Source organism: Bison bison, unplaced genomic scaffold, assembly GCF_000754665.1.
Source record: "Bison bison bison isolate TAMUID 2011002044 unplaced genomic scaffold, Bison_UMD1.0 scf7180017864307, whole genome shotgun sequence".
NCBI lineage: Eukaryota > Metazoa > Chordata > Mammalia > Artiodactyla > Bovidae > Bison > Bison bison.
In genome coordinates this window covers 6087751-6100731 of record NW_011494879.1, presented here as the reverse complement: position 1 = coordinate 6100731, position 12981 = coordinate 6087751, and the positions used below count along the sequence as shown (strand labels likewise).

The 12981-nt window shown below is 55.1% G+C and overlaps 1 protein-coding gene across 1 annotated transcript in view; it reads right to left on the bottom strand.

Moving 5' to 3' along the window:
- The window catches only part of HPCAL1 (hippocalcin-like 1), a 55099-nt gene extending 42615 nt beyond the window's left edge, over window positions 1–12484 (bottom strand). Inside the window, exon 1 of the mRNA XM_010852057.1 lies at window positions 12335–12484. The gene's annotated coding sequence lies outside the window, so the exon portion shown is untranslated. The remainder of the gene's footprint in view (window positions 1–12334) is intronic.
- Window positions 12485–12981: the final 497 nt, after the last annotated feature.

Genomic DNA, 12981 nt, shown 5'->3' with positions numbered 1-12981 from the left:
AAGATGTGCAAAGCAGGGCAGAGGGTGGGCCCTGGGGTGGGGTCTTCGTAGAGGCAGGAAGGGTCAGCTGAGGGGCTCCCGGCCAGGCTCCCTGCAGAGCAGTCTCCTCAGGCCAGGTTCCAGATACTCACCCCTCACCTCTCTGAAGCCCTGGTGGTCCCAAGGCCCCAGCACTTTCCATTTGAGGACCCGGATAATCAGGCCCCTGTCCAGGTGCCCTCGGAGCCTCAATCCCACCAAGTGCAGCAGGCTGAGGACATGGAAAAATTCAGAGACTTTCCCATGCGGCCTCTCCTCCTTCCGGGGGCCCCTGGGGGCCCATGAAGCTGCCTGGAAGCCGCCTGCTTGGGCTCCTGGCCCTTCTAGACTGAGCTCTGGGAGGGCCGCATTCTGCTCCCACGTCTCCCATGCACGGGGCCTGGAGGCACGCCGACTTTCAGTTGGTGTCTAATGAGTGAATCAGCAAGCAGGCGGCTCAGAGGGAGCGGAGATTCTAGATGAGACTACAGCGAATGACACAGCCAGACCACGGAGGACCTTGAACGCTGGGGCCAGGTGGCTTGTGGCAATAGGGAGCCGCAGAGGGCTCTTGGGCAAGGGACTAGGAGGAAGATGGTTGTGGCAGCCTGGGCAGAGAGAGTAGCAGAACTGAAGCTGGAGTCAGGAAGGTCAGTGGGGGGGTGGGGAGGGGTAACGTGGGTACTGGCATGCGAGAAAATTGGGGATTTTTAAGGGTGATTGCAATCGTGTGTAGCTTTCAGCTGGTCACACACAGAAACTGGAAACCACCCCCTCCCCCAGACAGAACTCGACTGCATCGTTGGTATTAACACCTTAGTTGCCGGTCCACCCTGAAACCACCACCAGGCCAGCTGGTACCCAGGCTGTGCTTCCTGAAGCAGGTGGCCAGGAGGAAAAGTATAACTTCCCCACAAAGAAAGGAAAGCACCAGAGAGGATCTGGGCATCCCTGAAACGCAGCCTGTAAAGCAGCCTGCAAATGGGCGGCCGTGGAGGATTAAGGCAAGTCCTCCCGCGAAGCTTCTTATTCTGCAGCCAACAGAGCGCACGCAGCTGAGCCGCCGTATCCGTGATGAAGGGATAAGTCATCTGAAAACACAAATAAATTATTCATTCCTCCACAAACGAGCAGCTTTTGGGTTGCTGCGGCAGCCGAAAGGCTCTGCGAATCCTATTAGCGACACGGCTCAGCCAGGCGACGCAGAGTCCCGCCACCACCCCCGTGTAGACGGCTCTTGCTGGGAGCTGCCCACATGGCTCTCTGTTCCACGTCCATGACTGAAACCAGCCCAGTGTCTTGTGGGGAGATCACAGCCCCGCTGGCCCGGCCCGGGAGGCCCGGGGCTCCTGGCAGAGCATCCACACCAGAGGACTCGGTGGCAAAGAGATGCCTTCCACCTACAGTCTCCCAAGACCTCCCCTCCAGGGCCCACCTCCCACCCATCAGGACACAAGCCTGGAGCTGGCCTGCTCACTCAAATGCAGATGCCTAGGCCCTGCCCCCAGACACCCTCTGGGGTTCAGCCTGGGGCACTGCATTTCTGACACCTTGGAGCTGAGGAAGTGCTGGAGTCCCTGAGTGCCCTCCTCTGATCTACCACAGCAGCTCGGCGGCCTCAAAGACCCGAGCAGCCGAGGTCAGGTCCGTGGCCTCTGGGGGCCCCAAGTGCTCAAGGTGGGGGGCTCCTGGAAGGACGATAAGAAAGAACATTTGCAGAGCAACTGTCACTCACGGGTGCTAGGCGGAGGCCACTCGCAGCTGGGGCTTTGCCCGCCTCTCGTCCCCATGTTTGTAGCTTTGATCCCAGCCTTGGCTCAGTTCACAGCTGAGAAGTCTGAAGATTCTGACTGCCAAGGCCGGACCCTGCACCGCTACTTCCTCGGTCCCCACGGTCCCTTCCTCAGGGAAGCTTCCCACTCCCCCCGGCTCAGTCTAAACACACTCTGTTGGGACTGCTGCTTGGTGTCTTAGCACGGAGGAGGGGTTGGGGAGGGGACGGGGTCCCACAGAAGTGTGGGGGTGAAGCAGTGACCGCGTGAGAGGGGCCACTGAGGCCCCCGTCACTAGGCCAGCTGAAAGCTGCCTCTTGTAGACTGGTCCCATGTGATGTGAGCCGGTCGGGTCTGTCCCTCTGTCCCTGTCCTTACACCTGGGGTCTTCTGCAAGAATGACACCTCTTGGCCTTCCCTGGTGGTCTGGTGATTAAGATGCCACACTCCCAAAGCAGGGGGCCTGGGTTCGATTCCTGGTCAGGGAACTGGGTCCCGCATGCCGAAGACCCGGTGCAGTCAAATAAATACATATCTTTAAAAAAAATGACACTGCTCGCCTCTCTCCTTGTGGGGGAGATAGGGCTTATCTGACCGGGCTGGAGAAATGACATTCTAACCTAGTCCTTCCCCACACTCTGCCCCAAAGGCAGAGGTCAGCAGTGGCTCAGCCATCTGCCTACAACTGCAAAACCAATACAATATTGTAAAGTAATTAGCCTCCAATTAAAATAAATAAATTTATATTAGAAAAAAAAAGAGTGAGGCCAAGAATTCCACGGACTGTATAGTCCATGGGGTCGCAAAGAGTTGGACACAACGGAACGCCTTTCACTTTCACTTTTTCAAGTAGGACACTAATTCTGGCCGTAGAGTAAGCTTGCAAATCCAGAACTACCAGGAAAGATGGTGTGTGAGTGTGTGTGTATGTGTTTGTGTCTGGAGACATTCCTGGTCATTATAACTGGGGGTCGAGGGGGGGGTCATCTACTGGCGCCTGAGGGGTAAAGGCAAGGATGCTCCTAAACACCCCACAGCACAGGTCACCCCACAACAAGCCGTCATGCCGTCCAAGCTGTCCACCAGGACAAGACCCTGATGTAAACGCAGTCCCCTGCAGCTTGTCACTGGGGTCCACTTCTCCACTGGTTTCAGCATCCAGCGACCAGAAGAGTGCAGAGCTCATGGAACCACGCTCTCACCCCCAAATGCCGGGTGGACGGTCCTGCAGGGCACAGAGCCACCCTGCCCCCGCTGCTATGAAAGAAAGTGAAGTCACTCAGTCGTGTGCGACTCTTTGCGACCCCATGGACTGTAGCCCACCAGGCTCCTCCGTCCATAGGATTTTCTAAGCAAGAATACTGGAGTGGGCTGCCATTTTCTTCTCCAGGGGATCTTCCCAACCCAGGGATCGAACTCAGGTCTCCTGCATGGCAAACAGATGCTTTACCGTCCGAGCCACCAGGGAAGCCCCCACTGCTGTAGGGTCTCACATAAGGAAGCCCCCCTCCCCAGGCTCCTCTGAGACCTGGAGGGGCTACAAGAAGCACTTGGGTCCCAGGCCTGCTGTGGACAGGGTGGACTAGAAGGATGGGCAATCTCTGCCGCTGGCCTGCCGTGGAGACCACATCCACGCTTTACATTCACCCCACTCGGGGGCAGTGGGCAAGGATTCAGGAAGCCCCATGAGGGCTGCCTCTGTCCCGGTGACCCAGGCCAACCAAAACACCAGTGGTTCCCACACCTGACCCTTCCCGTGGGAAAGGGTGGCCTCGGAGATGAAATGGAAGTCTCATCTGTGCATCCTTTCATTCATTCAAAACACATTTAACCAAACACCTGCTATGTGCCAGGCACTGTCCCAAGTGTCACGATGCAACAGGGAACAAGTATGATTCTTGCTTTCAAGGAGTTCACTCAGGTGCATCAGAGTATGAGGCAAGTGACACGTGCCAGGAGGATAGTGAGTGCAGGATTCGAGGGGACTGTGATGAGACTTTCAGTCCTATCTAAAGATCCAGGAAGGCTTCTTGGAGGAGGTGACATCTAAATGGAGACTGAAGGATGAATAAGAGCCAGCCAGGGACAGAGGAAATGCAGGGGGATGGGGACTAGGGAGCAGCTTTTCCAAGGACTTCTAAGACACTCCCTCACCCAGGCAGGAGCAACTGACACATCACAGGTCAGCAGGCAGCTGAGGTCAGCACCTGCAGCTCCCAAGTGAAAGGCAGCCTAAGAGCAGCATGGCAGGGAGGCCTTTGCCGGGGGCCCACAGGCTTGTGTCCAGCAGGGCTGGCCCGGGGGGAGAAAGCTAGTCGTCTTAAAGACACAAACAGCAAATACACACCCATGCCCGCCCGGCCCACAGCAGCATCACTGCAAACTCTCTGGCCCCCTGAGAAGTCTGGCCAACCTCTGGCAGCCTGCCCACCACCCCCTCGCCATCCCCAGGGCACAGAAGCCTTGTGTCCCCAGACCACTCCAGCCTCATGCACTTGCTGTCTGAGAGCTGGACTTCTGAAAATTGTCAATTTACTGTAGTTAAAAGACAATGCAACCCACAGGTGCACAGCTGGCTCGGCCGACACCTCTTCAGGGATGAGGCATTTGTGCAGCGATGACAATTCCTGTCTGGACCTGCAGGTGGGCCCGGTGCAGGGAGCCCACCTTCCCTTACAAGAGGGCCCCCTGGTCCCTGGGGAGCTCTGCGCAGAAGACCCCCAGCCAGGCCTGCTGCGGATGCCAGCTCGGGGGCTGCTGCGCTGCCTGAGGGGACCAACCAGGAGGAGCCAGGATTGCGTGTGCACAGAAGCCTCCCACATCTTTCCATTTTTTTCCTCAAACCTGAACATTCATGAATGAATGAATCTGTGCTCAACTGAATTGCAAAGCTTACCTTTTACCCGGTTAAATTCATCTTACACTCCCCTCCTCCTTCCAACCTACCAGAGCTTCTGGAATTTGACAGCGCTCCGGTTTTGTACCCTCGGCCAATCTATATGCATACTACATCATGTAAAGCGGTGGGCAGACTCGGTCGGCAAGCACCATCCCGTCACTCAAGGCCTCTGGGGGTCGGTCATCTGACTGACGGTGAGGCCATCTAACCACCAATATTCTGCTCCTGTCCCCAGAGGCCCAGCTGTGCCCGGCTTGAACGGCTGGGCCCACAGCTGTCCTCCGAGAGCCTAGCCCATCAAAAAGCCGGGGTGTGTGCCCTCATGTACGGCCACCCTCATACCTGTCTCCCAGCACCATCAACACCTCCCCCCTCAAATTAACTCCCAGACTTCCCTGGCGGCCCAGAGGTTAAGACTCCATGCTTCTAATGCAGGGGACACGGGTTCAATCCTTGGTTGGGGAACTAAGATCCCACACACCGCACAGCCAAAAAATAAACATAAATAAGAATAATATCAAATCTTTAAAAAAAATTAACTGCCACAAGTAACACCTCTATCATCTGCACAATTTTTCTGAGAAACACAGTGAAGGACATTTTACAAACAGAAAGAGGGAGGCAGGGTTCCGGGAAGGCGGCAGTGACGTCAAGACCCGTCTCTGGAATCATTTGCTCAGGCGGACAATTGCAGGCCTGTGCGCCCGAGACACGAATGTACATCTGGCGGATGAAGGCAGAGAGACCCAGGAAGCTGGGGCTGGGGGCTGGGGGGCAGCTCACAGGGTCACATCCAGTCCCAACACCCACCCTGCTCTGATGTCCCCAGGAGAGGTCAGGGACCAAGGGCCTCCTTCCATGGAACGAGAAGGCTGGGAAGAACCATTGCCAAGTTCAAAACCCTGTGATTTTGCATTAAAAGTTTACAGGCACTTTTTAATGACATAGATAAATGGGCTGAAATGATACTAAATGGAAAAGGAGGGACTTGCCATGGACATTACATGACATCGATGACTACATACCGCAACGTCTCTTCACCTCTCTGTAAATAAATACTGACCAGAAGACACGGCCCCAAGTGTTAGCTGTGATGATCTCTGAACCGTAGGCCTGCGTTGCTTTCTGCTTTTGTTCATTTTTCGCCCTTTTCACGATGAGTCTTTCACGTGTGTAATCACAGCAAAGACACTTTGAAGGACACGCTTCTCCACAACAGATACCCAGAGGACAGCAGGCTCCCCCAGGGCCCGCATCCTGGACCACACAGCAGGCACCTTCTTTGTGGGGAGTGGGGTGCAAACAAGATGTAAAACTGACAGCTGCAACCACATCTCTGTGGTCCCCTCGGGCCTTGGAAGTGTTAACTCCTCACGCAAATGAGCCCCACGCTCCCCTTCGAGGAAGCCCTTTCCCAAACTTCCAAACACTGAGAATATCCCTTCCTCCATTCTGCAGCTGCTGAGTCCCGGCGCTGGAATATGCCAGCGAATCCAGACAGCTGAACGCAGCCTCAAGATGCTGCTTTGGCCCAAATCCAAACCAGTTATTCCACAGGGCCAGCGTCATCCTGCCCCCCAAAAACCCGGCCCACAGGAGGGCACAGGCCTGGAAATGACCACCTTGCTCAATGAAGGCCTTCAGTCCAAAGGGAAGAGGCCAGCCCAGCCCCACACCTTCTGCTCGGGCAGCTCACCCTCCTCTGCACCCACTCCAATGCCCTCTCCCTTGGTGCCTTCCACGCCCCCTCGGCCGCTTGTGCTCCCAGAAATGACTCTCAATGTTCCTGTGTGTTCATGTGTTTACTTTCCACCCTGGGCTAACAGTTTTTCAGAACAGAACTTCCTAAGAACCACTTTTGTGTCTCGGCACCAAACCCAGCACCTGGGTAGAGTGGAAGAGGGGAGAGAGGCAGGCAGGTCTGGGTCATGAGCTTTGGTGAATAACCTTGGCCCTGGGCACTTCCCTGGGAGCTGCTTGTCTGCTAGGGAGACCCTCAACATGCAGGAGGGAGGGATGATGTGGGCAGAGAGGAAGGGAAGCTTCCAGAAGGGAGGGCCTGCAGAGGGTTGGGGCTTGGAGACCGACCAGGAGGAGTGGAGGGAGCCATGCCCAGGTGGGAGGGGTCCTGTGTGGCCAGGCACTCGGGTGCCAGCCAGATAGCTGCAGTGGGCAAGGCCGCTTAACTAGAGTCCACAGACTGGGACGCAAACTTCACACCAGCAGCAGTGTGGCATCTAAACCGATGGAGAAGCAGAATAAACCCAGAGGGCCCAGCACGTCTGGACACACGCGGCGCCGGCCTTCAGTCGTGGTTCAGCCCAGCCCCGTCCCATTCGGCCGTTTAGGGCAGATGTCACCCCCGCTGTCTGGCTTCCCCAGCACCGCCTGGTGTCACCTTCTAGAAGAAGCAAGCACGGAACAGCAGGGCATTGGTTTAACAAACGGTTGGGCTCCCAGAGGAATGAAACAGTAACAAAGCCTGCAAAGTCAGGCCGCAAAAGATGATTTTAATAAATAGACTAACATTTTTCAATAAACTATTATGCTGCTTTACAACACAGTATATAAAAGATATAGCCTCGTTATGGTAAACTTTCATGAAATAAGCACCGTGTGGCAGTCATGAAAGTAGAACTCTCAGTGCGATCTGGGGGCTGCCCTGCTCAATGACGTTTATGTCCTCACTCGCTCAGATTTCCAAGGCTGCCCCAAATTGCTCCCTGTCCGCAATGCCTGGCAGCTCCACTCCGCTGGGGGTCTGGTACTGGCTGGGCCTGAACCACCCTCCTGGACAGCGGTCCCCACACTTTGCTCACATATCACCTTCTTGGTTTTTTTTAAATTAATTTAGTTTTAAATCGAAGGATAATTGCTTTACAGAACACATATCACCTTCTTAATGAGGTCTGCCATCACCGACTTGCCTAAAATTATAAGACCTCCCAGCAACTTGCTTCCTCTCCCCACCACCCTGCTCAAAGCCTTCCTGGGGCACCTAGCACCTGACAGGTGGTACAGTTTATTCACTCATCACATTTATTTTAGGTCCCCCCAAGAAATGTGCACCGCCTGAGACGAGAGGTTTGTCATTTTACTTTTCAGGTGGGTCCTCAGAGCCTAGAACAATGCCCAGCACAGAGCAGGCACTCAATAAATGCCTGCTGAATGATGAACTAATATGTATAACTCTTGTAGCAAGGAAACAAAACTGGAATATTCAAATGTCATTTTTGTCTTCATCTGCTGCTGCTAGACCTGGCTATTTTCATATGCTTTGTTGGCATTAAAAATGGGGTCTTTTTTTTTTTTTAAGTCAATCTCTGTAAGGTATAATTCACATACTATAAAATTCACTCATTTTAAGTATATGTTTCAATGGGTTTTGACAAAGGTATATGGTTGTGTATCCACTGACATAACACTTTCAGCACAAGAATGGGATCTTTCAAAATTATATGTTAATAAGTGGTCATGGCTAATATGAATACGTATCAGCTTTCAAACAACTCTCCTGATTATTTCACTAATTGATAGTTTTTCAATTGATTTCCGTGTATTTTACCAAACACAAAAGAAGGGCAGAAAGGCAGCCAGCATGTGCTTAGCGCACCGTGTGCACGAGGGCTTGTCGTAGACACTTTTTTTGGGTTTCAGTTTCTCCTCCAGTTCTCAGAGGGAGGGACTGTCCCTGCCGTACATGGGGCAGCTAACTCATCCAAGGTCACCTGGCTGCAAAGAGGACAATCAGGGGTTAAAATCCAAGTCAGTTTCAACTTCAGAATTCACATTCATCCCAACAAATAATGATACGGCTAATGTAAGTACCAGCAGTGATGATGACGTAGTTGTAATTTGTGTTCTTCCTCTGTGGCTTGTCTGACCGCTTTGTCTTGAGTCTCTTAAGTGATATGAGATAGGGGTGGGGGCCATGTCCATTCTTTCTGCCATTGTGCTTCACCCAGACTGCTGTGACACACAGCTCGAGGCCTGAGAAAAGCCCTCAACCCACCCCCACCACCACCCCAGCCCCAGGATGAGCAGCAGGGTGTCCAGGAAGGACAGGTTCCTTGTCAATACAGTGCTGCTAGGTGAACTGTATAGAGAACAAAACATCGCTAATGAAACACACACACACACACACACACACAAGTTTTCTAACAGTAGTTGAGGAATTATCCCACATATGAAGTCATGTCTATAGGATTTTGGATCTGTCCGGGGCATCCCAGGGTAGCATGTACACCAAAGTGTTGCCTCTGCACTGGGAGTATAGGTAGGAATTCTCTCCCCTCCCCACACTGCCTTGTTTTTGTACAATTGTCTCATTTTTCTTCTCAAAAGACAGCTGACTAGGGAAGAGACCCCCAGACCCACTCTGGGCTCAGGTCCCCCTGCAAAGACCACCCTTCTGGATTCTTCCGTTACACAGATGTCAGCCTACTCCTCCCCATCCCATCCATCCAGGCAGTACTTCAAGGCATTTCTTCCGTGTGGCCAGTAGGCCAATGAAGTCCCATCCCTTGGGTATCCTCCCCAGAGCAGAAGAGACAGACCATTGACCAATCACAGGCAAACAGATGAGGTGATTGCAGACTGGTCCTCACCAGGGAGGATGGCAGGGTTAGGACACCATCTCAACGCTGCTGCTGGTGATATGGAGACGGGGGTGGGGGGGGGTGGGGTTCTGTCCGCCTCCTCTCTGTCTCACCTTAGCTCCCAGGCCCTTCCAAGAGGCCACTGTAGAACCTACAGTCAAATGCACTCTCCCCCTTTGCACCCAAGAGCTCTTCTCCAGACTCCCTCCTGCCTCACTTGGACCCTTGTCACGTGTTTATCTTTAAACTCGATGTACCTGTGTCTGTCCGCCTGCATGACCCTGGGAGCCAGGCCTCGCCTGCACCCAGCTCTGGCCAGGCAGGCACAGGGTACTGGCTGGCTCCAAACCAGGCCTCCCATCTGGAGGATCAGCCCCTAGAGGGCAGGACAGGGCCCCATCTCTGCATCCTGTGCACCATAAACAGTGTAGAGAAACAGCCCCCCAGGGCACTCTGTAAAGACCACCAAGAACTGCCAAGTGAAGGGCAACAGGCAACCCTGGAAGGCAGGCATCGACCCTGAAATGAGAACAAACAAGGGGAGAAGGGAACACAGAGGAGAGAGGCCCGTGCAGGGAGGCCACCCTCAGTGACTTTTTTTTTCTGCCCTGTATTCTGCCAACTTAGGTGGTTACATAACTCTTCCAATTAAAATAAGTGTGTTATGTGGTCCTGTCCCCTGGGCGCTGGCGTTCTGCCCCAGTGACCCGGAGGTCGTGGCCCAGCGGCTCAGGGGAAGATCTAGGACACCCAGAAGGAAGGAAGGGGAGGCACAGGACTATAGGGACGTGGTGAGGGGCGGGTAGCGAACCCAGCTAGGTCACCCTGAGCTCAGGGACAGCCAGTCAGGGGAGCGGGGACGCGTGGACTCATCCAGCCGGATTTTCCTAGAGGCCCCTGGGGGAAAACACAGACTAAAATGCATCAGAAAGTCCTGCCTGCCTCCTCTCTGTCCCAGCTCGGCTCCCAGGCCCTTCCAAGAGGCCGGTGCAGACCTACAGGCCAAAGCGCTCTCTCCTTTCCACCCAACACGCCCCCTCCAGCCCCCAGTCTTGCCTCACCCGGACCCTTATCAAGGGTTCATCTTTGAACGAGATACACCCATGCCTGCTCCGATGCACGGCCCTGGGAGTCAGGCTTCGCCTGCAGGACCCAGGGGAAGCAGGGTGGGGGGCCTGGATTAAGAATCCCCAGGGCCCTCTGGTTAGGAATGGAACATCTAAACCTTCAGGGCGGGGGCGCTGCTGGGGCAGGCCAGGGCCCTCAGCTTCCCACGGGCCTGCAGCTGCCGAGGGCTGGGCGGAGGAGCGTCTGCTCCCCGAGGCTGGTGCAGGGGTGAGGGGGGCTCTCAGTGAGAAGGCGGCCTCAGGTCCAAGGGGTCAGCTCTGGACCCCAGCAGGAAGGAGCCACCCCAGGGCCACGGAGCCTGCTCCCAGAAACCAAGCCATGGCGTGTGACTCGGCCTAGGCCTGGGACCCAGCCTAGGAATCTCCAAACCACCCCAGCCCTGGAATCAAGGGGCCTTTTGTCCCCGACTAAGGACTCTGAAACATTAAAACCCACCCACTCGGGCTTTTGTGTCTGCTACCATCTGACCTGGGACCTGCTCCGCCACCCAATCTCCGGTTTCTAGGAACATTCCTGTCACTTGTCACTTTAGATCACTTTAAATTTTAATTTTTCTATTATCGACTCAGATGATAACAATGCTACATCGAGGCCTCTGCCCATCTCATGTCTTATTCACGGAGAAGCGGCAGTGTCTTGAATGTGCTGGGGGGTGGTGGGGCTGGACCTGTTCCTCCCAGGACAAAGCCCGCTGCTCCAGGCCTCAGTTTCCTGCCTGCCTCCCATTCCAGTCGGCCCACCCGCCTCTCCCAGCCCGCAGGCTGCTCTCCAGCCTCAGTGGCCTGGCCTTGGCTGGAGCTCTCAGCTCCCAGTGTCACAGCTGTTCAAGACTGTCCCACCTGCGGGGCAAGGCCAGCGTGGGGACAATGAGGCTGGAGTAGGGGGCCCTGCAGTGCCGATCTGCTAACTTGGAGAGGCACTGAAACATCAGGGGCAGGGAGAGGGTCCGGGGGCTTCCAGAAGCCATGGAGGGCTGACCATCTCCCCCAGGACCAGCTTCAGCTTACGGGCCAGGGAGTGTGGGCTCCTGCTGCCCCAGTGGCAGTGCCCACGACACCGTGTCACATATATGCCTCCCTGCTCACCTCCCAACCCACCTGGGCTCTCGGGCATCAAGCCTCACCCATCGTGTGTTCCCCCTGCGCATGGAGCGCAGCATCTGGAACACAGTAGGGGCTTAATAATTGATTGAGGGCAGGGAACGGGCGCTCAACACACTTAGGCAGAACCAAACCGCACCCCGAAGAAGCGCCCCTCCACCCTCACCTGAACCACACAACCCGCAGAGCCACGCGGCTCGCGCCCCGGAAACGCAGCACATTAGATCTTCAACCCCAGTTGAAGAACGATCAGAAACAGAGACTGAGCCAAGGGGTGAGCAGAGCCAGCTGGTGAAACGAGACTGGGGTCTGTTCACCAGACACCAACAGTTAAGTCACGGGGCTCTCGGGCTTTTTAGGTAAGAGAGCGCAGGCCCTCGAGGTACATTTCTGCATCTGCAGGCTCGTAGGGCAGAGGAAATAAGGATGGGAAGCAGCCTGTTAAGGAGCAGAGAACTGTCCAAGTGCAGTGAACCCAGTCACAGCCTGCCACCCACTGCAGCTTCCTGATTGGGACCAGGGCCAAACCCGGCCTGGCGCCACAGGGCTGCCTACGCGAGGGACCCCACTCAGCTCCGAGGTGATCCAAGCCACCCGGAGGCCAGTACCTCCTCTTCCTGCCCGCAGCCCACGAACCGATCCTCAGAGAGACAGTCTGGTTCTGCACACAGGGGCCTTGAACTTCCACAGCTGGGGACAAACACAGAACAGCCAAAAAATCCTAACCCCAAAGTCCCCTGTGAGCACACATGCACACACACACACCACACACACACACCAGGTTCCGTGCATGCAGCCGCGGACACGATGGACACTCACAGGTGCTGCGGCTCTGTCCTCCACCCCACGCCCCAGCGCCACTGGGATGCTGGGAACCAGGCTGGACACGAACTAAGCAGAGGCGTTGGGATGCGGAAGCAGGGACTATCAAGGGGAGAGGGGGACTCGGGAGAGAAAGAAGAAAAGGGCTCCTACGTTCATTCCGCTCCCTCCACTGGGGCCCCCTCCAAGGACAAGCTTGAGCCGCCCTGGGCAGGCTGCCAAACACAATACCTGAGTCCCCAGCAGCCCCGGGGGCCCAGCCCGGTCGGCTCTCAAGATAAGTGGACCAGGTAGGTATGTGCCTGCACGTCGAGATAAGGGCTGTCGGTGGAAGGAGAAAGTTGGTTTTTCCAGAATGTTTAGAAGTACATTTCAAGGAGTGGAAAGGTTTCAAGGACACACTGGGAGTGGCCCAGCGAGGCCAGCGCCTTTCGCTTTTTTCAAAATCCCAAGTTGAACCTCTTAAAGCATAATTAATTCCGGTCTAGTTGAAGTCATGCTTCCTTTGAGCTCTCATGCACCTTTCTCTGGTGGATCCAAACAGCATATACTATTTGATTAAGGAGGAATCAAGGGACTTTCCTGGAGGGCCCAGGGGTTAAGACTCCGTGTTCCCAATGCAGGGGGCATAGGTTCGATCCCGG